Source organism: Mytilus californianus, unplaced genomic scaffold, assembly GCF_021869535.1.
Source record: "Mytilus californianus isolate M0D057914Y unplaced genomic scaffold, xbMytCali1.0.p SCAF_6, whole genome shotgun sequence".
Classification (NCBI taxonomy): Eukaryota; Metazoa; Mollusca; class Bivalvia; order Mytilida; family Mytilidae; genus Mytilus; species Mytilus californianus.
This window is the reverse complement of record NW_026262712.1, coordinates 39224858-39251228: the sequence shown is the minus strand read 5'-3', so window position 1 is coordinate 39251228 and position 26371 is coordinate 39224858. Positions and strand designations below refer to the sequence as shown.

The window sequence follows — 26371 nt, the reverse complement described above, 5'->3', positions numbered from 1 at the left end:
AGCAGTAGATCCATAGCTCGGATTTTTGACCAGTTGGTGTCGGTTGAAATATCTATGTGTATATCCAAATTATTGATGTCAATGGAATCTGGTGATATGGCAAAGAAGTCGATCAACGGGGTATGTATACATCCACATATTGTTTTGATAGAATCTTGGCTGATAGTTTTACAATCCGGATAGTCTGCATTAGTCTCTAACAGTATTTTGTGCTGTACTATGTTGATATGTCCAATATCAAAACATCTTTGGAAAATATATCTTAGTATGATGTGTTGAAATATTTACAAGTTGAATTTGAAGTGATTGTCATTGGATATTTCTATTTGATATGATAAAGGTGGTCTCTTTGTTTATAAGTTGATTTTGGATAAGTACAGGTTGAAGTTCTCCAATCATAGCATTTGGTGGAACGTTGACTGTCCTTGTTGTGATGTTGCTTATTCTAATGTTGAACATGTCGTTGTGTTGGTACTTATAATCTATCAATGATGGTTCAATTTCTACATCTGTTGATGATATAGATGTAGCTGTTTGTTGAGTAATAGCAGATATGAAGTGGTATGGTAATTTTGTGGTTGTCATGGCTTTAATGGACATTCTACTTTTCGGTGGTATAATGGCTCTAACATTTTCAACTGATTTAACCAATGCTTTTCTGTTATTCAACATTATAAATTATTTCTCTCTCAGTAGTATCATCTCAATGACGAATACCATGGTGAAGTTAAATCTGATGTCTGAAGAAATCGGTTGCCAAATCTATCTTTGTAATTATCCATGACAGTCATGATAGTAGTCTATATGTTTGTTCCCAAAAGGACTGGAACCTTGGAGTGGTACGAACTATTTGTTAAGACAAGTAGTATGGTTGGATAATGCTGATCAGTTTCTTTTAATTGAACGTTGTCCTTAATATATCCATGGTACGGTAAGTAATTTCCATCTGCGCATTCAATGCTGATAATTTGTTTTAAAGGTTTGAGTAGTGTATCATTAAAGTGTTGAGTATAAAATTCATAAGCTATTGTTGAAACAGTGTACCCTGTATCTAGAGGAGAAGTGATAATGTTTGCTTCTGTTGGTCGTCCACAAAGTCCTGGAGGAATTGTTGATTAGCAAGAATTCTGTTAAGGACTTTGTGTGTTTATGTTGATCGGCTGCCCTTTGTCGATGACATCATCTAGTTTAAAGGTTTATCGTTAACATCCTCTGGCAATGTGCAAGTCTCTACAACATCGGTTGCATGTAATTAGTTGAAATCGATAAGTGTGGTCTGATGTTAACTGTTGACCAAACCTCTGCCATAACCTCTTCCATAACTTTTTTCCATAACTCTATCTCCTCTGCCACCTTTAGTATAACCTCTACCTCTAAACTGATTTTGACCAAATCTCTGTTGATACGGTTGTTGTTGTGCGTCAGGTTGTTGTTGTCTTGGTTAACCTTGATGCTTATATGGTTGTCCAAATTCTAGATGTTCAAGGCGTGTGTTGATTTGCTTTAGTGTTGCAGCAAGTTCAGATTCTTCCTCTTTCTCCGTCGCAATGACCTGTTTTGATATTGCTTTCACCTTTGGTAGTTCATTAAGCTGATGTTCTTTCTCAATCCTCCTCAGGGCTACACGTGAATTATCAAATGTATGATAGCGTTCTTTCTTATAGTGGCTTGTATGCTTCATATCTGGTCCTTTCTAAAGCATGTGATACATCATGATATCTGCCTGTGGCTTGCTGACTTTCCCTGAATGGATGGCTTTATCAAGTATTCCTTCCCAGCGACAACTCCATGATGATACATCCTTTGTTTCGCATTGTACAAGTCCCTTATTATGGTTTTAAGTTCATCTACGTTGCAAAAAACGCTTTCCATCTTGGTCATAATCTCAGTTAATGATCCTGCTGGTCCTAAACGCATTGCTACTAATCCTGCTTCACCATGCAAAGATCTACGTATGGCCTGGATGATAGCTTCCTCTGAGTGGATCTTATCTTTTATGAGTCCGCGAACCTCATATTTCCAAAGCTCATATGTTGTTTCGCCTCCTTTCTTTTTAATACTACCATAAAAGTTGTTGGTTATTGGTGGCTGAGTTTATTGTGATGATGTTGAAGTTGATGGTTCCGTCTTCATAGTTTTTGTCTGTTTCCCCAACAGTGGTTTTTCTATTGCGTAAGCCTATATATATTGCTTAAATGCCTCAGGTGTATCCGCCTTTGGTTTTAGTTCCATTTGCTTCAGGTGTCGACGAGCTGTTGACAATGCTCTGAATCGGACATGATGTCAAGATACAAATGAATCTATAATAAAGATAAACTAAATCAACAAGAAATAGAATAAATATTACCACCTACAATATAAAACAACGTTATCTGGAATAGATAAAGAAAATATTAGTATCCTACAAGAAATAGTAAATAAATGTTAATAATCTACAATAAAGACAAAAACAATAAATAAGTGATTAATTTCCTAAAATAAATACCAGACGTTAATATTAAGTACCTAAAATTAATACAAAGTAGTATTAATTACCTACAATGAATAAGAAGTAATATTAAGTACCTTCAATGAATACAAAGTATTGTTAAGTACCTTCAATGAATACTAAGTAATGTTAAGTACCTTCAATGAATACAAAGTAATGTCAAGTACCTTCAATGAATAGTAAGTTTATAAATAATAAATAGCTTAAATTGATACAAATGTATCTGACAAACCTATATACATTTGTCTGGTAAATGTATACAGATCTATTTTGTACTCAAAATTAGTCAACGTGAAAACAAATGTCTGGTAAGTATATATCCTTTAACAAAATGCAAGCAGATATAACTATGGTATCATCAGTAATATATGATGGATAAAGAAAAGGAAACACAATATATGCAATGAAAATAAATAAATGTCCAATCTCAAAAATCAGTAACACTGAAAATTAAATTAAAGATAAGTAACATTCCAAAATGTGAAACAAAGTATCAAAATCTTAGATCTGAAATATCAAAGTATATTATTATACCTGGTACCAAGAAACTAAACTTACTGCAAACGAAGTTATGATTAATAGATACAAGTATCAAAATACAGTATTAAAAATAGATAAAGTCAGCTATCTAATAGTAATCTGAAAAGTTAAGTAGTGATTAATAAAAGACATCTGAAATGAATAACTAAACTGATAATGAGCCAATATCTCAAATGCAAAAGATGTATGCAAAATAACTACTGACATTGTAATGTACAATTAATTTCTGAAATTACAAACAAATATATATATATATATAATTACTCTTAATATCAGCACAACAATGTCAAATCTGAATATACACATATATATATATTACTAGAGTTTTACTTGTATATATTCATACCTGTGTTTGGATATTTACATACGTGATATATTTTTTTTTTATTAGGGAGATTATTAGTACTATTAATAATTTGTCATTCTTTGCATATTGTTTTTATCATAGTTAGTTTATTAGTATTTGGTTTTGTCCCTAAGGATGAATAGTTTTACACCAATTGAGAGCTCTATAGGCATGATAAGTCTACGGTTCCTAATATTTATATCGATAACAAGAAAAAAGTGACAATATTTCTCTTTTTCTATTAATATTCTGGTACTTATGTTTGAGTACTTTTTATATCTCAGGATGGATTGCTCGACATAAAAAGGAAGAAATGTAAGTTTAAAATTGTAAAATTTGTTTTTGCATCAAATAAAAAAGTGTAAATATTTTCCATTTTGTTAGACTGTTATACAATAGCACTACATTTCTAGTCTGTTGGTCCCTAAAAATGAATATTTTTACACAAATTGAGAGGTCTATAAGTCTACGATTACTTATATTTATATCGATAACAATAAAAAGTGACAATATTTCATTATTCTTTTAATATTCTTGTGCTGGTTTTATAATTGTGTACTTTTTATACCTCAGGATGAATTGTTATACATAGAAGTGAAGCAATTTAAGTTTAAAATAGCAAAACTTGTTGTCGCATAAAAAAAAGTCCAAATATTTTCTTCATTTGTAAAGAAATTTAAGTTTAAAATTGAAAAATTTGTTATTTTAAACTTAAATTGCTTCACTTCTATGTATAACAGTTCATCCTGAGGTATAAAAAGTACACAATTATAAAACCAGCACAAGAATATTAAAAGAATAATGAAATATTGTCACTTTTTATTGTTATCGATATAAATATAAGTAATCGTAGACTTATAGACCTCTCAATTTGTGTAAAAATATTCATTTTTAGGGACCAACAGACTAGAAATGTAATGCTATTGTATAACAGTCTAACACAATGGAAAATATTTACACTTTTTTATTTGATGCAAAAACAAATTTTACAATTTTAAACTTACATTTCTTCCTTTTTATGTCGAGCAATCCATCCTGAGATATAAAAAGTACTCAAACATAAGTACCAGAATATTAATAGAAAAAGAGAAATATTGTCACTTTTTTCTTGTTATCGATATAAATATTAGGAACCGTAGACTTATCATGCCTATAGAGCTCTCAATTGGTGTAAAACTATTCATCCTTAGGGACAAAACCAAATACTAATAACCTAACTATGATAAAAACAATATGCAAAGAATGACAAATTATTAATAGTACTAATAATCTCCCTAATAAAAAATAAATATATCACGTATGTAAATATCCAAACACAGGTATGAATATAAACAAGTAAAACACTAGTAATATATATATATGTGTATATTCAGATTTGACATTGTTGTGCTGATATTAAGAGTAATTATATATATATATATATATTTGTTTGTAATTTCAGAAATTAATTGTACATTACAATGTCAGTAGTTATTTTGCATACATCTTTTGCATTTGAGATATTGGCTCATTATCAGTTTAGTTATTCATTTCAGTTGTCTTTTAGTAATCACTACTTAACTTTTCATATTACTATTAGATAGCTGACTTTATCTATTTTTAATACTGTATTTTGATACTTGTATCTATTAATCATAACTTCGTTTGCAGTAAGTTTAGTTTCTTGGTACCAGGTATAATAATATACTTTGATATTTCAGATCTAAGATTTTGATACTTTGTTTCACATTTTGGAATGTTACTTATCTTTAATTTAATTTTCAGTGTTACTGATTTTTGAGATTGGACATTTATTTATTTTCATTGCATATATTGTGTTTCCTTTTCTTTATCCATCATATAATACTGATGATACCATAGTTATATCTGCTTGCATTTTGTTAAAGGATATATACTTACCAGACATTTGTTTTCACGTTGACTAATTTTGAGTACAAAATAGATCTGTATACATTTACCAGACAAATGTATATAGGTTTGTCAGATACATTTGTATCAATTTAAGCTATTTATTATTTATAAACTTACTATTCATTGAAGGTACTTGACATTACTTTGTATTCATTGAAGGTACTTAACATTACTTAATATTCATTGAAGGTACTTAACAATACTTTGTATTCATTGAAGGTACTTAATATTACTTCTTATTCATTGTAGGTAATTAATACTACTTTGTATTAATTTTAGGTACTTAATATTAACGTCTGGTATTTATTTTAGGAAATTAATCACTTATTTATTGTTTTTGTCTTTATTGTAGATTATTAACATTTATTTACTATTTCTTGTAGGATACTAATATTTTCTTTATCTATTCCAGATAACGTTGTTTTATATTGTAGGTGGTAATATTTATTCTATTTCTTGTTGATTTAGTTTATCTTTATTATAGATTCATTTGTATCTTGACATCATGTCCGATTCAGATCATTGTCAACAGCTCGTCGACACCTGAAGCAAATGGAACTAAAACCAAAGGCGGATACACCTGAGGCATTTCAGCAATGTATTTAGGCTTACATAGTAGAAAAACCACTGTTGGGGAAACAGACAAAAACTATGAAGACGGAACCATCAACTTCAACATCATCACAATATACTCAGCCACCAATAACCAACAACTTTTATGGTAGTATTAAAAAGAAAGGAGGCGAAACAACATATGAGCTTTGGAAATATGAGGTTCTCGGACTCATAAAAGATAAGATCCACTCAGAGGAAGCTATCATCCAGGCCATACGTAGATCTTTGCATGGTGAAGCAGGATTAGTAGCAATGCGTTTAGGACCAGCAGGATCATTAACTGAGATTATGACCAAGATGGAAAGCGTTTTTTGCAACGTAGATGAACTTAAAACCATAATAAGGGACTTGTACAATGCGAAACAAAGGATGTATCATCATGGAGTTGTCGCTGGGAAGGAATACTTGATAAAGCCATCCATTCAGGGAAAGTCAGCAAGCCACAGGCAGATATCATGATGTATCACATGCTTTAGAAAGGACCAGATATGAAGCATACAAGCCACTATAAGAAAGAACGCTATCATACATTTGATAATTCACGTGTAGCCCTGAGGAGGATTGAGAAAGAACATCAGCTTAATGAACTACCAAAGGTGAAAGCAATATCAAAACAGGTCATTGCGACGGAGAAAGAGGAAGAATCTGAACTTGCTGCAACACTAAAGCAAATCAACACACGCCTTGAACATCTAGAATTTGGACAACCATATAAGCATCAAGGTTAACCAAGACAACAACAACCTGACGCACAACAACAACCGTATCAACAGAGATTTGGTCAAAATCAGTTTAGAGGTAGAGGTTATACTAAAGGTGGCAGAGGAGATAGAGTTATGGAAAAAAGTTATGGAAGAGGTTATGGCAGAGGTTTGGTCAACAGTTAACATCAGACCACACTTATCGATTTCAACTAATTACATGCAACCGATGTTGTAGAGACTTTCACATTGCCAGAGGATGTTAACGATAAACCTTTAAACTAGATGATGTCATCGACAAAGGGCAGCCGATCAACATAAACACACAAAGTCCTTAACAGAATTCTTGCTAATCAACAATTCCTCCAGGACTTTGTGGACGACCAACAGAAGCAAACATTATCACTTCTCCTCTAGATACAGGGTACACTGTTTCAACAATAGCTTATGAATTTTATACTCAACACTTTAATGATACACTACTCAAACCTTTAAAACAAATTATCAGCATTGAATGCGCAGATGGAAATTACTTACCGTACCATGGATATATTAAGGACAACGTTCAATTAAAAGAAACTGATCAGCATTATCCAACCATACTACTTGTCTTAACAAATAGTTCGTACCACTCCAAGGTTCCAGTCCTTTTGGGAACAAACATATAGACTACTATCATGACTATCATGGATAATTACAAAGATAGATTTGGCAACCGATTTCTTCAGACATCAGATTTAACTTCACCATGGTATTCGTCATTGAGATGATACTACTGAGAGAGAAATAATTTATAATGTTGAATAACAGAAAAGCATTGGTTAAATCAGTTGAAAATGTTAGAGCCATTATACCACCGAAAAGTAGAATGTCCATTAAAGCCATGACAACCACAAAATTACCATACCACTTCATATCTGCTATTACTCAACAAACAGCTACATCTATATCATCAACAAATGTAGAAATTGAACCATCATTGATAGATTATAAGTACCAACACAACGACATGTTCAACATTAGAATAAGCAACATCACAACAAGGACAGTCAACGTTCCACCAAATGCTATAATTGGAGAACTTCAACCTGTCCTTATCCAAAATCAACTTATAAACAAAGAGACCACCTTTATCATATCAAATAGAAATATCCAATGACAATCACTTCAAATTCAACTTGTAAATATTTCAACACATCATACTAAGATATATTTTCCAAAGATGTTTTGATATTGGACATATCAACATAGTACAGCACAAAATACTGTTAGAGACTAATGCAGACTATCCGGATTGTAAAACTATCAGCCAAGATTCCATCAAAACAATATGTGGATGTATACATACCCCGTTGATCGACTTCTTTGCCATATCACCAGATTCCATTGACATCAATAATTTGGATATACACATAGATATTTCAACCGACACCAACTGGTCAAAAATCCGAGCTATGGATCTACTGCTTCACAGAAAAATAAAACCTACTGAAATCTGGGCAGAAACCAGCAAAAGGAAAGATTACAACAAGTCCACTGAATAAACAGTTAACCTATCTCAGAATTCTAGATAATATACTTTACCGAGAGATTACCAGCGACGAAAAGATACATCATCAACTAATACTACCATCCTCACACATCAAAATAGTTTTGGAAGCACGTCATGATGAAATGGGTCATCCAGGCAAAAGTTGAACCACCAGTCTTATTAGAGAACGCTTTAACTGGTCTGGGATGAACAAAGATATCATGGACTGGATTGAACATTGTGAAAGATGCATTAAAAGAAAGATCCAGGATGAGCACCTTTAGTCAACATAACAACAACTCAACGTTTTTTTTTTTGAACTCTGATGTCTATTTGTCTTCGAATTGTGGATTTGGAATGTCCTATGCTATTTGTCCTCTGTTTTCTGTTCTCAAATGTATATCGTTATCAGTTGAATTCATTTGTTTTACTTTTTGACATCTCAGGCGTGCTGAATGTAAATTAATGTATTAATTAAATAAACTTGAAAATATTTCAACACATCATACTAAGATATATTTTCTAAAGATGTTTTGATATTGGACATATCAACATAGTACAGCACAAAATACTGTTAGGGAATGATCAACTGTTCAAACAACGATATCGACACATACCGCTTTCAATTTATGACGATGTGAAGAGCCATTATGCAGGATTGCCTCCAGGATCTTCATACACGTATATGTTGCGTTTTCATAGACGATATCATCATATTTGTTAACACATATGAGGAACACCTATAGTCCAGGAAATATCAGAAAAACCCTGCACAATGTGGTAAAAGCATGAAATTTGGTATATAAGCGCCTAGCACCATTCTAAGCCAAATAAGATATGGAGCTAACCTGAAAAAAATCAATTTCCGGTTTTGTCCAAGATGGCGGACAAAATTGCAAAAATTCTAAACTAAATATCAAAGAAACCGTACACAAGGTGGTAAAACAATGAAACTTTGTATATTATCTCTTTAGACCCTTCTAACCAAATAAAGATATGAAACCAATATGAAAAACTATCAACTTCCGGTTTTTTCCAAGATGGCGGCCGAAATAACAAAAATGATAAAAAAAGTCAATAGGACGTTGCAATATTTACAAAAAAAATATATCAGATGAGTAGAATTGAAAGTAATATATATATAGTAGCTGTTATATGCAATAAGACGTTCATTCATCCTGTTTGTGTCGGTAAACCCTATACCCTGCAGTCCATCAGGCACAATCTCCTTGTACACTTGCATAAAGCTGTACACGGAAGGGCGGATTAGAAACACTAGCACTGTCCTCGACAACCTTTCTTGCACCCACAGTGAACAACCTCCTGTAGTGAAGAGGCTGCCTCTGCCAATATTGTCCAGAACGGTTTCTTACATGCGTTGTCTAGGGATGGAAGAACAGGCTGTAAAAGCAAACATTGTATCCAAATCAATCCAGCTTGGTACACAGAACGTTTGCATGTTGGTAAAGTGCATCTTGTGTTGGTGGTACAGACTCGATTGATCTATCTTTATGTGCAAAGATTACTTTTCTAGCTTTATTTACACTGTTGGATTCACTTGTCCGATGGTACAAAAGAACAACGTATCGCTCCAGCAATGGTAGAATTAAATCACGGCATATTGTGCTTGGTTGGTCTGTCATCTGTCTAAAAGCAGCTGATACCTCGAGGAAAGCATCCCATGTATCCCATGCTGTAAAACTGTTGGTTCTTTACATAGTAAACCGGAATAGCGATGTTGGACGCGTTGATGTAGTACGGGACACATATGTAGAAAACAGCCTCAAAAGTGCAACCAGAGAAAAGAGGGGGAAGGGAATTCGAAGGCAAGTTCAAGCTCAAACAAATATCCCTAAGAACTGGCATGGCTTTCTACGTGTTGATGAGAATAAAAGGGAGCTGTTTCAGTTTCTATTGGAAAAGTTGGCAGAAGTAGCAAATACTGAAAAGAAAGTTATCTGTACAGTTGGAGAGAATGTGATTTCAAACCAAGCACACATAGACAAGTCAAAACTACATCCGTGCAAACACGAAGAAGCAGATACGAGAGTTATGATTCACGTTGCAGATACAGTCAGGGATGGTTTTATAAAGATCAGCATTAAAACTGTAGATACAGACGTTATTGTGATCGCTATATCTGTATTTAAGGACACAGAAGCTGGTGAGATATGGATAGCATTTGCAACCGGGAAACATTTCCGTTGCATTCCTATTCATGATATTGCACAATCTTTGGGTCCTCTTAAATCTAGGATTTTACAAATATTCCACGCAGGTTGTTAAAATGTATCTTTATTTGCAAGACGAGGAAAGAAAACAGCATGCGATACATGGAATGCTTTCCCCGAGGTATCAGCTGCTTTTAAACAGATGAGAGACAAACCAAGTACAATATGCCGTGAATTAATTCTACTATTGCTGGAGCGATATGTTGTTCTTTTGTACCATCGGACAAGTGAATCCAACAGTGTAAATGAAGCTAGAAAAGCACTCTTTGCACATAAAGGTAGATCAATCGAGTCTGTACCACCAACACGAGAGGCACTTTACCAACATGCAAACGTTCTGTGTACCAAGCTGGATTGATTTGGATACAGTGTTTGCTTTTACAGCCTGTTCTTCCATCCCCAGACTTGTATGGTTGGAAGAAGGTCCGGGTACACAGTTATCGTCCTTTGATTTTCGTTGTAGTCCCTATAGTCCCTAGTGTGCATAGTGTGTTACTTGTCGATTTTTTTTATACCCCTTTCAAATTTATTTCTCCATGTTTTATGACTCAAATAGTAAGTAGGGGGGTGAAATGACACTGTAAAAAAATTTGGGTCATGAATTTTAAAGTAAAGTAGTAATTTGGTCTAGCTGAAAATGTTAAAAATAAGCACTTCGGAAGCTGTCAAAAGATTTGAAGACCCCCTTAACATGAAATTGTCCATATTTTGAGTGAGAGCCGATGAAGTTTTCTATAATTTTGATATAATTTGTCCCAAAAGTTGTACAACACACTGTAAAAATATCATTGAGAAAGAGCAGGTGGTTTTTTTTTAATTTTCATTTATTGTCTAAAAGAAATGCACTACGAAATAACTGTGTACTCGGACCAGAAGCAAGACAACGGCATGTAAGAACCCGTTCTGGACAATATTGGCAGAGGCAGCCTCTTCACTACAGGAGGTTGTCCACTGTGGATGCAAGAAAGGTTGTCGAGGACAGTGCAAGGGTTTCAAATCCGCCCTTCCGTGTACAGCTTTAGGCAAGTGTGGGGGAGATTGTGCCTGATGGACTGCAGAGTATAGGGTTTACCGACACAAACAGGATGAATGAACGTCTTATTGCATATAACAGCTACTGTATATATATTACTTTCAATTGTACTCATCTGATATATTTTTTTTGTAAATATTGCAACGTCCTATTGACTTTTTTTATCATTTTGTTATTTCGGCCGCCATCTTGGAAAAAACCGGAAGTTGATAGTTTTTCATATTGGTTTCATATCTTTATTTGGTTAGAAGGGTCTAAAGAGATAATATACAAAGTTTCATTGTTTCACAACCTTGTGTACGGTTTCTTTGGTATTTAGTTTAGAATTTTTGCAATTTTGTCCGCCATTTTGGAAAAAAAACGGAAGTTGATTTTTTCAGGTTGGCTCCATATCTTATTTTGCTTAGAATGGTGTTAGGAGCTTATATACCAAGTTTGATGCTTTTACCACATTTTGCAGAATTCTGATGAAAAATAAGACTTAGTTGCTGTACTACTAGAGCGACCTGAGCTGGTCTTCGACAAGCCAACCTGAAGCTTTTGCTATCGAAATGTTCGTTCTTCCAGCCAAAAGTCAAAAGTCAAATATATTGGACACATCGTATCTGAAGAAGGAGAAGAAACAGACACAGAGAAAGTTGAAAAAGTTATGAATTGTCCTACTCCAAAGTCACATGAAGAAGAACGTAGATTCATCGATTTGTAGGGTATTACCGTTCATCCTTAACTTCAGTCAGATAGCAAAGTCACTTATTTCCATTATGCCAGCTACAAATGTTTAGAAAGAAAAGAAGACTAAGAAACAACAACAATCGTTTCAGTAGACTGATAAGCAAGAAACAGCTTTCACATCATTAAAACAACTGTTATCTTCAGCACCAATACTTGGATATGTTGAATACTGCAAACCATTTGAACTCCACCGTGATGCCAGTGGTCAAGGCCTTGATGCCGTACTTTATCAAGAGAAAGATGGACATCAAAGTATAATCGCATATGTTAGCTGAGGTTTAACAAAAGCAGAACAGAACTATCCAGCACATAAGATAGAATGTCTTGCTTTGAAGTGGTCTATAACTGACAAGTTTCACGATTACCAGCTGTATGGCCACAAGTTAAGAATACTCTCAGACAACAATCCGCTCACATATGTACTCACGTCTGCAAAACTAGAGGCTATCGGATACCGTTTTCATGGTTGCAATAGCTGTATACGATTTTGATATCATCTTCTGTCCAGGAAAGACTAATGCAGACTATCCGGATTGTAAAACTATCAGCCAAGATTCCATCAAAACAATATGTGGATGTATACATACCCCGTTGATCGACTCCTTTGCCATATCACCAGATTCCATTGACATCAATAATTTGGATACAAACATAGATATTTCAACCGACACCAACTGGTCAGAAATCCGAGCTATGGATCTACTGCTTCACAGAAAGATAAAACCTACTGAAATCTGGGCAGAAACCAGCAAAAGGAAGGATTAAAACAAGTCCACTGAATAAACAGTTAACCTATCTCAGAATTCTAGATAATATATTTTACCGAGAGATTACCAGCGACGAAAAGATACATCATCAACTAATACTACCATCCTCACACATCAAAATAGTTTTGGAAGCACGTCATGATGAAATGGGTCATCCAGGCAAAAGTTGAACCACCAGTCTTATTAGAGAACGCTTTAACTGGTCTGGGATGAACATATCATGGACTGGATTGAACATTGTGAAAGATGCATTAAAAGAAAGATCCAGGATGAGCACCTTTAGTCAACATAACAACAACTCAACGTTTTTTTTTTTTTGAACTCTGATGTCTATTTGTCTTCGAATTGTGGATTTGGAATGTCCTATGCTATTTGTCCTCTGTTTTCTGTTCTTAAATGTATATCGTTATCATTTGAATTCATTTGTTTTACTTTTTGACATCTCAGGCGTGCTGAATGTAAATTAATGTATTAATTAAATAAACAAATTTTAAGTTTGAAAACATTTTTACATTATTTGCATGTATCTACCACATTACATCGATGTACTTTGTTAAAGGTAAGAAAGTTAAATTTGATATATGTTAGACCTATTGTTGGCTTGATTAAAATACTGACTTTTGATATGAATTTGAAGTGTGTGTACTTTTATTATTCAACAAATTCCATTCCTATAAAACAATTAAACCCAAGAAAGAAATAATCATAAACATATCTTTTAAAAATGTTAACTAGCTTGTAAATATAGGTAAGATAACATTTAGATCGGTTTTGTTTGTGGTTTTTTAGTTAATAATTTCGATAATTAAACTGTTTTTTCTTCTTCTGAATTATTGTTTGTGTTCATTCTCGTTACATTTTGGTAATCCATTTGTCAAGGAGAAGTGCATTGGGTTAAGAATTATGAAAGTCTGTCCCCATTAGTGGTTTTCTTGTTTACAGTTTCTATGCATTTTCTTAGCGTTTTATTTTGATATATTGGGTATTTTCTTGATGTACCACAACTATTCAAGAACCGGCTGGTCTGTGAAAATACCAAACAGTAGTATATATATTTATAAAAGAAAATAGTGTTTACCGTTTTAAATATGTTAAAAAAAAATTGGTAACAAAGGAAAGTTTCAGGACTCGACATCACTGTAAACCATTTTAAACAATTTGAAATATATATACATATGAAATTGAAACAGATAAGCATATTTTGCTTGTCACTCAGATACAAAAAAAAAAAAAAAAACAAAAACAAATCTAGTTTTTTGGAAATTAGTGCGCTCATGTATATCGTTATCAGTTGACTTCATTTGTTTTACTTTTTCACATCTCAGGCGTGCTGAATGTAAATTAATGTATTAATTAAATAAACAAATTATAAGTTTGAAAACATGTTTACATTATTTGCACATTACATCGGTATATTTCGTTACAGGTAAGATGTCAAAAATCAAATGCCTGAGATTAATCAAATTAAACCTTTTTTTTTTTGGTTTTGGGTTCATATAAAATCTGATATGAAACACTTTTTTGTTAATGCCATAATGAGTTTCGTGTGATATTTCATGTATTCTTAATGATATTAAGTAAAGTTATAAAATAAAGACACTAAGCGCTTTTACTCGAATTTTCATTATATCACTACATCACACCACATTTCTTGTCTAATATGTTTTTTTAAATAAAGATAAGAAAATGAAAACATGGAAAATAAATTAAAAAAACCCTCGGGATTTCAAATTGAGGTTTCAATTTGAAAAACACAACAATTAAAATCAAAACGTAGCGTTACCTGACGAACTAACTCAATACAAGGTGCATATAAGGTTGTATGCATTATACATGTTATACACTAAGTAATCCTGTCATATTGATTATTCCAAAAACCATGTTTTCAAAACAGAAGTCAAAGAGAACAATTAGAGATTAGGAAGACAGTTATTTTAAGTTCTTAAGATATATTCAATACCAGATTATTTAAAATAAATGTAATTTTTATATATATATATATATATATAAGAAGAAGTAGTTTGTTCATAATCAAACATGCTATGACATGTACGAATACTTATTGCGGAAAAGACGGTTATACATACTATATATTTTCTGTCGTAACATCTTCTAGAATAAGGGTAACAAATTATTGTCGTATTGTTTCATTGATTTTACACATTACATACTTGAAAAAAAGAGCAGAATTAAGGGTGACGGCTATTTTTTAGGTATATACTTAAATTGGAATAAGTCGAAAAGAAAAGGGTTTGTTTTTCTAAAGATTAAAATATTTAAAATATGAAATTCAAAATACATCATTTAAACTATACATTTAAGATTCATAACTATATACAAATATGAATATTTTGCACACCAACATTAGAAAACCGCGTAACGAAGATTAATATGAACAACATTTTACAAAAACATGTTTTTTTTTCTTTCTAAATAGTATACAAGTCATTAATATCCCCGTCACACTAGACCACGATCGCACCACACTCACCGCGATCTAAAGAAAATTCAGATTGTGGTGAGGTCGCGGTATGAGGGGCATGAAAATGTAAATTGTAGTTGTTTTCACGATACTACTACGTCCTCATTACGCTTCTACAACGATCCCGCTACGATTATACCACGTTCTCATCACGCTTATTTTGCGACCTCACTACGATTATCACGATCTTACTACGCTCATCATGTTCTTACTACGACCATACCACAATTTATCCGATTGCAACACGATCTTACCACGCTTCTACTGCGAGTATATATAGCACGCTCTTATTACGATCATACTACGATCATACCACGTTTATACCGCGATCTTACTACGCTCTCAGCAATAACATCAACATCGTGTTCCTTATAAATACTGTTCCATTCCTTCTATTTCTAAATAATACGTAGATTTCTCGGAAACAGCACAGTCATGCCACCAAAATCTACCAGAACTCGTGGGCGTGGTGGTATGGGTAGAGGTAGAGGCAGAGGGGCCTCTCATACGAGTCCTGATCCAGTAGAGATGTCGGACAACCTATTGCTGGTCCATCAAGATCAAATGACGATGTTTTAGTGAACGATAGTGGGAATGACACAGATGTTTCAAGCATGGTTGAGCCGTTGGCTAAAAGGGACAAGAGGTCCGAATTACATACAGACCTAATCTTAGAGGAAGAGCAAAACATGGTAGAAGGGTTGGAGGCGCATCTTATTTTCTACAATAAAAAGATGACTACATACAAGGCTACCGGCAAGAAAGAAAGGATGTGGCTAGAAAAAGCAAATCCGTCTTTGTTGTGAACACATGGTATTCCAGCATGAGAACCAGATACGGACGCTTGAAAAAAAAAAACAAAATCCGGCAATGGTGACAAAGAGTTAACAGAGAGAGATGATTGGGTGATAAGGAACTTCGATTTCCTCCATCCTCATATGCATGAGGTACAAAAGAAGACATTAGTAAGTGTGAGTATAGTAATGATATTGTAAAGACCTTATTGATTTGAATTGATTTTTGAAGTGTAACTCAAAGGAAAACACACAAAATGAAAAAAAAAATAGAAAGAAGAATGCATTGAAGTGTTGTTTATCTTATTACCAATCCCATAGAATTCTTTTTCAAATGTATTTATTTAAAATCAAATATCGGAGAAAAGCACAAATCTTAGACGCTTTTTTTTCAAATATAAAAGTTGTTCAACACGATGCACAACTTACCAGGTATGTTGCCCAACATCTCAAAACCATCAATTTCGATTAGTTAAGCCGTAATGTATCAGCATAAAAGATGATAATACATATTTAAGGCCCTGCGGAGTACTGGCCAATAGTACTCACCTTGTCCGTTCGTCTGTCTGTCCGTCAGTATTTTTGTCGTTGTACAATAACTCAAGTTTGCCTTCAAGTTGACAGATTTAATTCATATCTATTAGATAAAATAAAGTACAACTAGAGGAAGCTCCCTTGGGATCAATTTCTACTTTCTTTTTCGAGAAATCAGACTGATGCTAGTGGACCTTCATGGCAGTGTCATATTTCTAGTTTTTTTTGTTTGTTTTTTTAAATTTTTTTAATTTTGAATTTATATACGGTCTGCAAATCCATATTACAACACACATGTCAAGGAATAGAGCAATAAGATGGGACTCTGTTATTGTTAAAGTTTAAACTTTAATTCGATAATCTTTTAATCGATTTTGCTTTTTTTCTTTTAAGATGAAGAAGAAATTACTAGCAGCTGAAAACTGTGCTTCCTCGGCCACATCTGCTGATTAAATCGATGAAACCCCAGGTGACATGCCAAGCATTTCAAAACAACTGGACTGAAAGCAAAAGCTCACAAACATACCCATGATACATCAGACACTGAGGATGTTCTTCTGGCTGGCATACAAGACCGCAGCAATAAGATGATGGCCCTCCAGCAGCAAGAGCTAGAGAGATTGCGACCAGTCAGATTCGACAGGGAAAGAGACGTATTTGTTGACTGGATACGCATGGTTATTACTGAGCTAGATCACGTCGTATGGCGGCGATGTCAGCAAGACATCAGTAACAATCTCTACAGGTACATCGCAGAGAATGACCAGATAAAGAAAGCACAAAGCGTCCCGACTCCAGTGATACAACCGCAATGAAGACAACATATGCAACCTCTGCAATCACCATCTAGCAGCTACTCCGCATCATGGCAACCACCACCATCTCAATGGCATGCCCAGCCTTCGTCAAACGTTTCTGTGTGGCAGTCACAAGATGTCAATTGGGTTTCACAACAGTTTCCTCAACCGCGACAAAACATGTCCCACTTTCAGCCTATTCGATCTTCTTCCGCCGGTCCAAGTGTGCCAGTATCCGGATTGGATGGTATCGCCAACAGATCTATGACTGCATCACCTTTACCCACAAGACACGCAGATAATTTGCGCATCAGTCAGTCTTCTTTTCATCTGAGTGATTTTAGAAACAGTTCAGACCCGGATCCAGACAATGCTTAGACACAATACTACGTATTTGAATTAGTATCTCATTTTGTGTTATTCATTCAGACAGAGAATCTTTAAAGTCTAGACAGTCATTATACTGGGTTTAATCATTAAGTTGATTGTCTATTCTTTTGAAAGAAATAAAGTGTACAATTTTTGCTGATTTTTATTTTCTATGGTATGCTTTTTACCGAAATTCCGGAGATGCATACTATGATTTAAAGGAGAAAAAAAAAGAAACGTGTCAACTTACAGAAGGGTTAAACATAACATTAGAACGGTGACTACGTGACAGATTAGATTGCAAATTGACAAGTTGATTTCTATTTAGCTTTGATTCCCCATTTACTACCTGTTGATACTTATTGGACTTCACAACATAATCTTGAAGACATCTTGCATACATGACCGAATGCAGCACCCGGGTATCCGCTGATATATACATTATACAATAGGAAAGAAAATCAAGGGATATACAAACAACGCCCATGATTTGATACATGCAAAAGACCATCCATGGTTCTTCAACGAACATCGCGATTATTAATCACAAAACAAACAAAATCACACACACACATACATACACGTACATGCAGTTTCCCGTTAAGAAAAAATTGCAAAACTGTCCATTTTACTTGTTTCCCAAATTTATTTTTCTCCGCAAAAGAGAATTCTTGTGTATAGATTAAAACCTATCTGTCTATCCGTCCGTCTGTATGTCTGACTATCCGAAATGTGTTACCTATAAATGATATCAAAAACAATTTGAAGATTGTTATGAAACTTGTTGAGATGTTAGATAATTATATGAAGATGTGTATATTATAAGGGATAATTTCTATTTAGGTTTTGGGGGATATAAAATTGAAGGATGTATGCACTTTTTTATAAAGATGAGAGGAAATGTTGTATAAAGAACATTTCTGTTGGTTACTAGTATTTACATGTGTTTTGATAATATTTTAGTAACTATTTTTTTATTCATATTTTTAGTTATTCATATTTTTAAGCTTAATTACAATATTTATTGAATACAACAAAAAATCATTATGACAAACACAATGAACGATAAAAGATATATAAAGTTATTGTGATGTTACCATGCGTTCCTGCCATGGTACAGATCCAGCGGGGCTATTGAAATATAATTTTAAGTATTCTCTCGGTTTCTTTGCTGCAACCGTGTCCCTTTTAGGGCCTACTACACTGTGGACCTCATGTATGTTTGCATTAGCTCGCCAAAGACCCGGTACAATATTGTGAAGGTCATCTTCCATGTCAAGTTGGTCATTTTGCAGGTTTGGATATCGCATCCTCATTAAATTGTGCAAACATACACAAGTCTCTATTATGACGCTCACTGTGTCTTGTACTTGCATCATAGTGGAAAGACATTTTTGCCATCTCTGTGCCAAAATACCGAATGCATTTTCCACCACTCGTTTCCCCTGGAAACTCTGTAATTAGTTATTGCTTGTTCTTTTGACATTCTACGTATGGAATATGGCTTCATCAAATACGTCCGCAACTCAAATGCTTCATCACCTAATAGAAAGTATGGCATGTTCTGGTCATAATTAAGCAATGTATCCTGTTCTGAAAATCCAATTGTCCCATCTTCTCAACATTCCTTCAGTTCAGATGCATTGCATATTTGGGCATCTGAATTGGAACCGTATCCGCCAACATCGATCCATAAAAACTTGTAGTCAGCATCAACCAAGGCAAGGAGTACCAGTGAGAAAAAACCCTGTAAGTGTTGTAAAGAGATTCAGTTTTAGGTGGGGCATCTAATAGCAACATGGTTGTCATCTAATGCACCACACGCATGTGGAACGTTCCATCTCTTCTGAAATTCGTCTGCAATAACCCTCAAATGATTTGGGTCTGTTGGACATGAATCACCTCATCTTTATATTCTTCAACTATTGCCCGGCAAACCTCGGGTAAAAATGTGCTTATAGTATTCCGAGCATCTCTAAAGTCATACTGCAAGGTCGAATACTTGTCACCAGGAGCTAAATGTCTTAAAGTGATGGCAAGTTTAAGACCAGGCTACAGGGCTCTTCTAAATAGAGTATCTGTCTTCTTGATTCCTAGACCAACTCTGTTAAGAAGTTCATCGAACATCTCTGGTGGCATTCTCAAAAATTTAAAGAAGGACGGTTCATGCTCGATTTGTAACTCGTTCATCAACTGATCATGATGGCCAAACTGGAGTTTCCTTTCGGTTGATAACCAAGGACGAACCCAAAAAGGACCTACGCCGTGTAAAATTTCTTGTTATTCTTCTTCTTCGCTCTCTCAATAACAATATCATGGCCTGGTCGTTAAGATTTTTTATCTGTGTTAATGATTGTAGAAGCATTACTACATGTACATGGTACAATTGAAATTGATGTTCCAAACAAAATATGGAGAGCTTGTATATATTTTATGTAACAATGACAATGAGCATGACTAGAACTCGAAATGGTCGTAGTATGAACGTAGTCAGGTCGTAAGAAGAGCGTGATGAGCACGGCATGAACGTGCTAGAATCGTACTATTGTCTTGAACAGCGTGATATAAACGTGGTATATTCGTAGTAGAAGTGTGGGTGGGTCGCGGTGAGAACGTGATGGTCGTAGTGATGTCCTAGTAACGTCGCTGTGAGATCGTAGCAAAGTCTCTCCGACTAGAACCGCGCTTTCGCTACGCCCTCGCTACGATGGTACAGAAACCTTTGGGTTCTTACCACGACCTTACTGCGCTCTCACTACGCTTCTACTACTATCGCCACGACCGCACCACAATTGTTTTGAACATGTTCAAAGTTGGTTCACGCTCATCACGATCATGAAGACCTCACCATGACCGTACCACGACCTTACTCCGATCTACACGATCGCACTACGATCGTCAAAATTTGTTTTTTTTAGAGATCGTAGTGCGACAAATGTGGCAAAAACATAACATAGTTTTAATTTTATTAATGACATAACCATCAGATCAATCCTTTACATTTTTAATGTCATTATTGAAAAACAGACATTGAAACTTTTTACCTTGTAAAAAAAAAGACTTGGTTTTGAACAAAATGTAGAAACCTCAAATGCGTCTGATCTCTTAAACTGCATCCATCAGATCCCTTCAAATTCCACGAAGATATAAATATATTATTTGTTCTTTTTGTGGCTAAAAACATGTAAAGTTAATTACTATTAAATTGAATTTTTGTACATGTTGTAGGTATTTACTTATTCAGCCATTGCCTGTTCAATATAAAATGTTTTTCGCAGAAGTGATAGTCCGTAATTCTGCGATTGCAGCTCTTGTTTACTTTCTTTCAATGATTCTCCCCGAACGGAAAGTAGACCCACCAGGAATTAATGAGAAACACATGAAAGAAATGTATGATTATATTGTTGGTAAGTGTTTAACACATCTATTTTTCTTCAAGATAAGAATTGAATTATATATAAGATAACTCCAATAGGCAATCATCGGGCGAATTCAATACTCTCGGCCGAGTTTAGACGAGTGAAGATATCTCATGTTTCTGTTCATAATGAACATGATGAGGGTTGTAGTTATACGTAACTATGTTGGTTACGTTTTTTTTTTTTTTTAATGAATGATGGTCTGTGTTTTAAGGGATGAAAAATGTAAAGCTTCTATACGATAAGATTTCTTATATTGGAAAAGATAAATATGTGATAAATGGACAGACAGCTTACTTAAAATCATGTATTGAATATTTTGTTTTATGTAGCAATGTTAATGTTCCAAGCCAAGTAAACTATAAGTGAATATTAACCAGTTTGAATTCACGATTTCAAAACACTTCAAACGAAACACTCTCCGTGATCAATCCCCATTAGTAGGTCAGTCAAGATCACAACTATCTCACGAAAAATGATTAAAAAAAAGTGTTATACTTTAGGCGATGCTGTGATTAATGGAAATGATCTTAGCTTCTGTGTCAATTTTTTAAAACATCTTTCGTTTGTAGTCAAATATCCACGTAATGGAAAAAAAATCATGGCATAATATGTTAAGATTCCATTGATAACTCAAAGGATAAACTGACAAGAGATAACCTTTTGTGTCTTAAAAAGTATATTTTTAGACAATAACATACACAAATATTTTAATGCAGGAATATTCTAATAAATTAGCTAAGTTGGAATATAACCAATTTCTACATCATTTAAGAGACAGATTAATAAAAGCAATTTAGGAGACAGATTAATAAAAGCAATGTGTGCTTGTTTCTGAATCCTATTTAGTTCATGTATCAGAATTGTATACTATGTATTGATTTAACTGAATAAAATATTGTTTAAACTAACCCATTTCTATAATATTGATGACTTATTTCTAATTTCTAAGAATATCACCCAATATTTCTATGAAATATTTCAATAAATTTACTTCTGCACACCGATGATCTTGTCTCACTATCAGAGGCAAAACAAGACTAACACAATAAAATAAATAAGCTAGAATTCTGTTGTGAACATTTTTGTGAAGAAGTAAATCTTAAAAAAGACAAAGTTTACAATGTTAAATACATCTGGCAGTATAAATCATAGATGCACAGCTCTATATGAAAAGACACAAACACCCAAAATACACAACTTTCTAAATAGTGTTACTTTAAATGAATCTGGCGGCTTATGGACACCAGATATGGTTTATATAAGATAGGTTTAAAGGGGCATTAGCTGTCAAATTGATGATCACCGATTTTAATCAAACTCTCATATTTTATTTATATCATACTAAAACGTACATCCAAATTACGAAAAGCAAAAAGAAAACAATCAGCAAAGCATGCTATAATTAGTCAACAATTGGAGTATATTATAAACAAGATGATTAACCAACGAGATGATCTCCGTAGACATGGTAGAATGCCAAAAGTATATGTCCCGATATAAACATTAATATAAATATAAATGATTCTTATATGATTGATATATTAGGATATACGCTTATGTGATTGCCAATTCAATGACACAAATATACAATTTACGTGTGATAGGGGAAACGAGTGGGGAAAATAAATTCCTTATCTCCAATTTAAAATAATTACAAGGAGTAAACGCCTTTTTATTTTAGATGGGTGTCTTAATTAAAATCTATAGATTTTTTTAATAATTTGTCAAAATGTAGTTTATATTATTCTTTTTTCCAAAATATGACAAAAAGTATGGGTCACCGGGCTATTTTTTTACGCTACAGGTTGTGCAAAATTGTCAGATTTTGTATAAACTATGAATGGAAAACCCAATTTTGTGTTATTAAAAAAAATAACTACACCATAGAATGTTAAGATAAAATATGAGAAGATAACTCTAATAATATGCTTATAAGAAAGAGAAAAAATGGGGTCACCGGACTCGTTTTCTTGCCACATATTAAAATAGGTAAATTCACAACACAATCTATCTATAATTTATAAAAATTATTTTATCTGATTGATCTCCCCTTATGTGAAAAAGTTGAAAAAAGTTAATCAAACAAAAATATTCTGTTTTTTTTTTTTAAATACAGCTGGAAAATACATAATTTTCTATATTAACTTGAACAGTCTTACACATGGTTTATATACTACACACGAAATTTGCCCATTTCCTTTGAGATCAAGACCGATTGTTATCTGCTATTTCAAAATCTAAGACGGAGGAAGACATCCCAGCTACCTTAAAGGAATTTATTGGTGCATCAACTGGACCAAGTCACTTTCAAACATATCAAAAGGCGTTTAATCCTATAATTGACAGACAAGCACGTGGAAACGTATGATAACGACTTTTCTAGGTCTATCTGATCTTATGTCATAGATTATAAAAGAGCATTGTTTTTTTTTCCTGTATTTGATTATTTTCTGTTGTTGGTCGAATCAGTCGACAACATGGATCGTTCGATGGCTCGCTTGTTTTACTAAAGACATTATTTTCATTTAACAACTAAGCATGCTTATCACATGCGTAAACGATCGCTAGTTGAGGGTTATATGGAATGCAGCATCAATATGAGTTCAAATGAATCATTGATTTGTGTGTCTTAATCGTAGATCATGCTCATGTGACATATTTAATGAACAAACTATTCATCTTTTTCCTTTTAATTAAAATTCTCCACTCAAACGCAGATTTTCTTTATCTGGATATTTATAAGGCTCCGGATAATTGGGTGGCTTTCATTCACTGAAGCTAAACTAACACACAAAACTGATATATATCTGTAGACATAGCAGAGATTTAATAGAAAAAAATAAGTACTTTCAAAATATCTGCAAAAGAAATAAGCACTTAAAAATATGGCCGTATTTTGGAGAATTAGATCTTTACCCCCTACATGTAATGGTAGGTATTTGAACAAACAGGATAAAATATTTTAAACAATATGCTATCACAAATTGCACCCTATCTCTCGTACGTGTGACATACATATAGATGTGGTGCATTTCTGTTAAGGTTTGTCTGGTGTTAGAAATTATCTTGTTGACAAAATGTTTAACATAGATAATACAATTCAACAAGTGAATACACATTTCTTTTTATTTGCATAATGTTCCTAGAAGACAAGGACAATGCTATATTGGCAATGATTTGTCAAATATTGGTCGTGTAAAATGAAAGCAACAATAAAATCGACATTTTATTATTATGTTATGCTGCTTTGAGTTATAGAGAGATAAACAACCATATATTCACTATAAATAAAAATGCAAACAAATCATACATAGAGGTGGGGTGTTCAGTAGATCTGCATGTCGACTGAAGGGGCCAGAGTAATAAACAGTTGGTAATAAGATACATCGCGCTAGCACGACAGGATATGGTTGTTTTATCCCGTGGTCAGTCAGTCCGTCCGTATGTTAATTCGTCCTGTTTTTATAATGCCGATAATAGCTTTCAAGACATTCTTCAAGTAGATTGTAACACTTTTATGAAGATAACATGGCATTCAGATTAAGAATATGGCTAATCCTGATAGGTCGATCTGTGCAGCCGGTATTTTTTAACTTAGTAGACACTTTCTGCACTCTGCATTATACCAAAGGCAAAATAATGTATTTTCCTTAGCCCTAACGGAACTGAGAAGTCTGTTCTACGCTGTGGTAAGACACATGTTTTGAGTGCAAAATTGATAGGCAAGAGTGATAAATACGAATTACGTTAATAAAAGCAACCGGAACCTATTTTTTTAACTAAACAATACTGTCCTAATTATTATTATTTTAGTCTAGCAAGATTTCGTTCAAAAAGACAACTTTCTTATGTCTGTATCTCGAAAAGGGCTACTATTGTCGTCTATGGAAAAAGTAATTGTTTGTGTCAATCTATACAGCGTCGATATGTCTTAATCATTAAGCTCAAAAAGTGTCAAAAACAGTAATTTTATTTGATATTTGATGTGAAACTGTATTTGTTGGTGTCAAATACATAATTGATCATCGAGTGTTTACGCTATAGCCTTTTTCATATATGTATTGCGTTTTACATTAGAAACAAGGGTGGGTTAGAACTTCGACTTTCTGTAGAGAGAATATGTCATTTTCTGAAATTCTACATATTTGTTTGGAAAAAGCATGCACACATCTAGAGTTTGGATATACAAATCGGTGTTTAAACAGGACGATCTCGACCTAAGTGTTTTTATTGAAATTTCAGAATTCAGTGAAAATTGACAGAATAACCCCTTTATAACATTAAAATATTCAGTGACACTTGAATTTAAAACTTGACAAATTAGAATAGGCACACAACTCAGAGTATGACTAATCCTTATTGGTCAATGTGTGCAGCAGATATTTTCTATTACTAGATACTTCGTGTACTCTGCATCATACAAACAGGCATAATTATAAATTTTCTTTAGCCTGAACGGAACTAAGAAGTATGTTCTACGCTGTGATGAGACACGTGTTTTTGAGTGCAAAATTGATAGGCAAAGTAGATAAGCACACATTACGTTAACAAAAGCAACGGGAACCTATACATTTTTAATGACTAAAATGCTGTCCTTATAATTTTTCTTTAACTCTAGCAAGGTCTCGTTCAAAAAATCAATTTTCTATATATATGTATAGTCTGTGTCTCGAAAAAGGCTATTCTTGTCGCCTATCGGGAAATAAATTGTTTTTTGCAATTTATAGCAACAGTTTTCTTTAGGACGACCATACCGCGCCGCCATTTCTTTTAAATTAATTCGATAAATCTTGTCTTAAATCAGATTTAAAATGTTCGCACATGACCTAACAAACGTGATATATGTGATGAATGTATTGTGGAAAAGTTAATCAACATATGTATTACTGTATATGCAATACACACTTTGCAAATGAATTTTTACTTCAAAAATGCTTTTAGCGAAATATATTTTTCTTTGCAAACTTTCTGAAGTTGATGATTTCCGAAAGGGACATTTCCTTTCTTTGCAATTGATTTCAGCTTATTCGATTACATAAATATGCATATGTAATTATAGATTTTGTTAATTATATTTT

General features: G+C 33.6%; 1 protein-coding gene across 5 annotated transcripts in view; it reads left to right on the top strand.

Annotated features, from left to right (window-relative positions):
* The window catches only part of LOC127706394 (sulfotransferase 1B1-like), a 262668-nt gene that overhangs the window by 186169 nt on the left and 50128 nt on the right, over positions 1-26371 (top strand). The gene's annotated exons all lie outside the window — the stretch shown is intronic.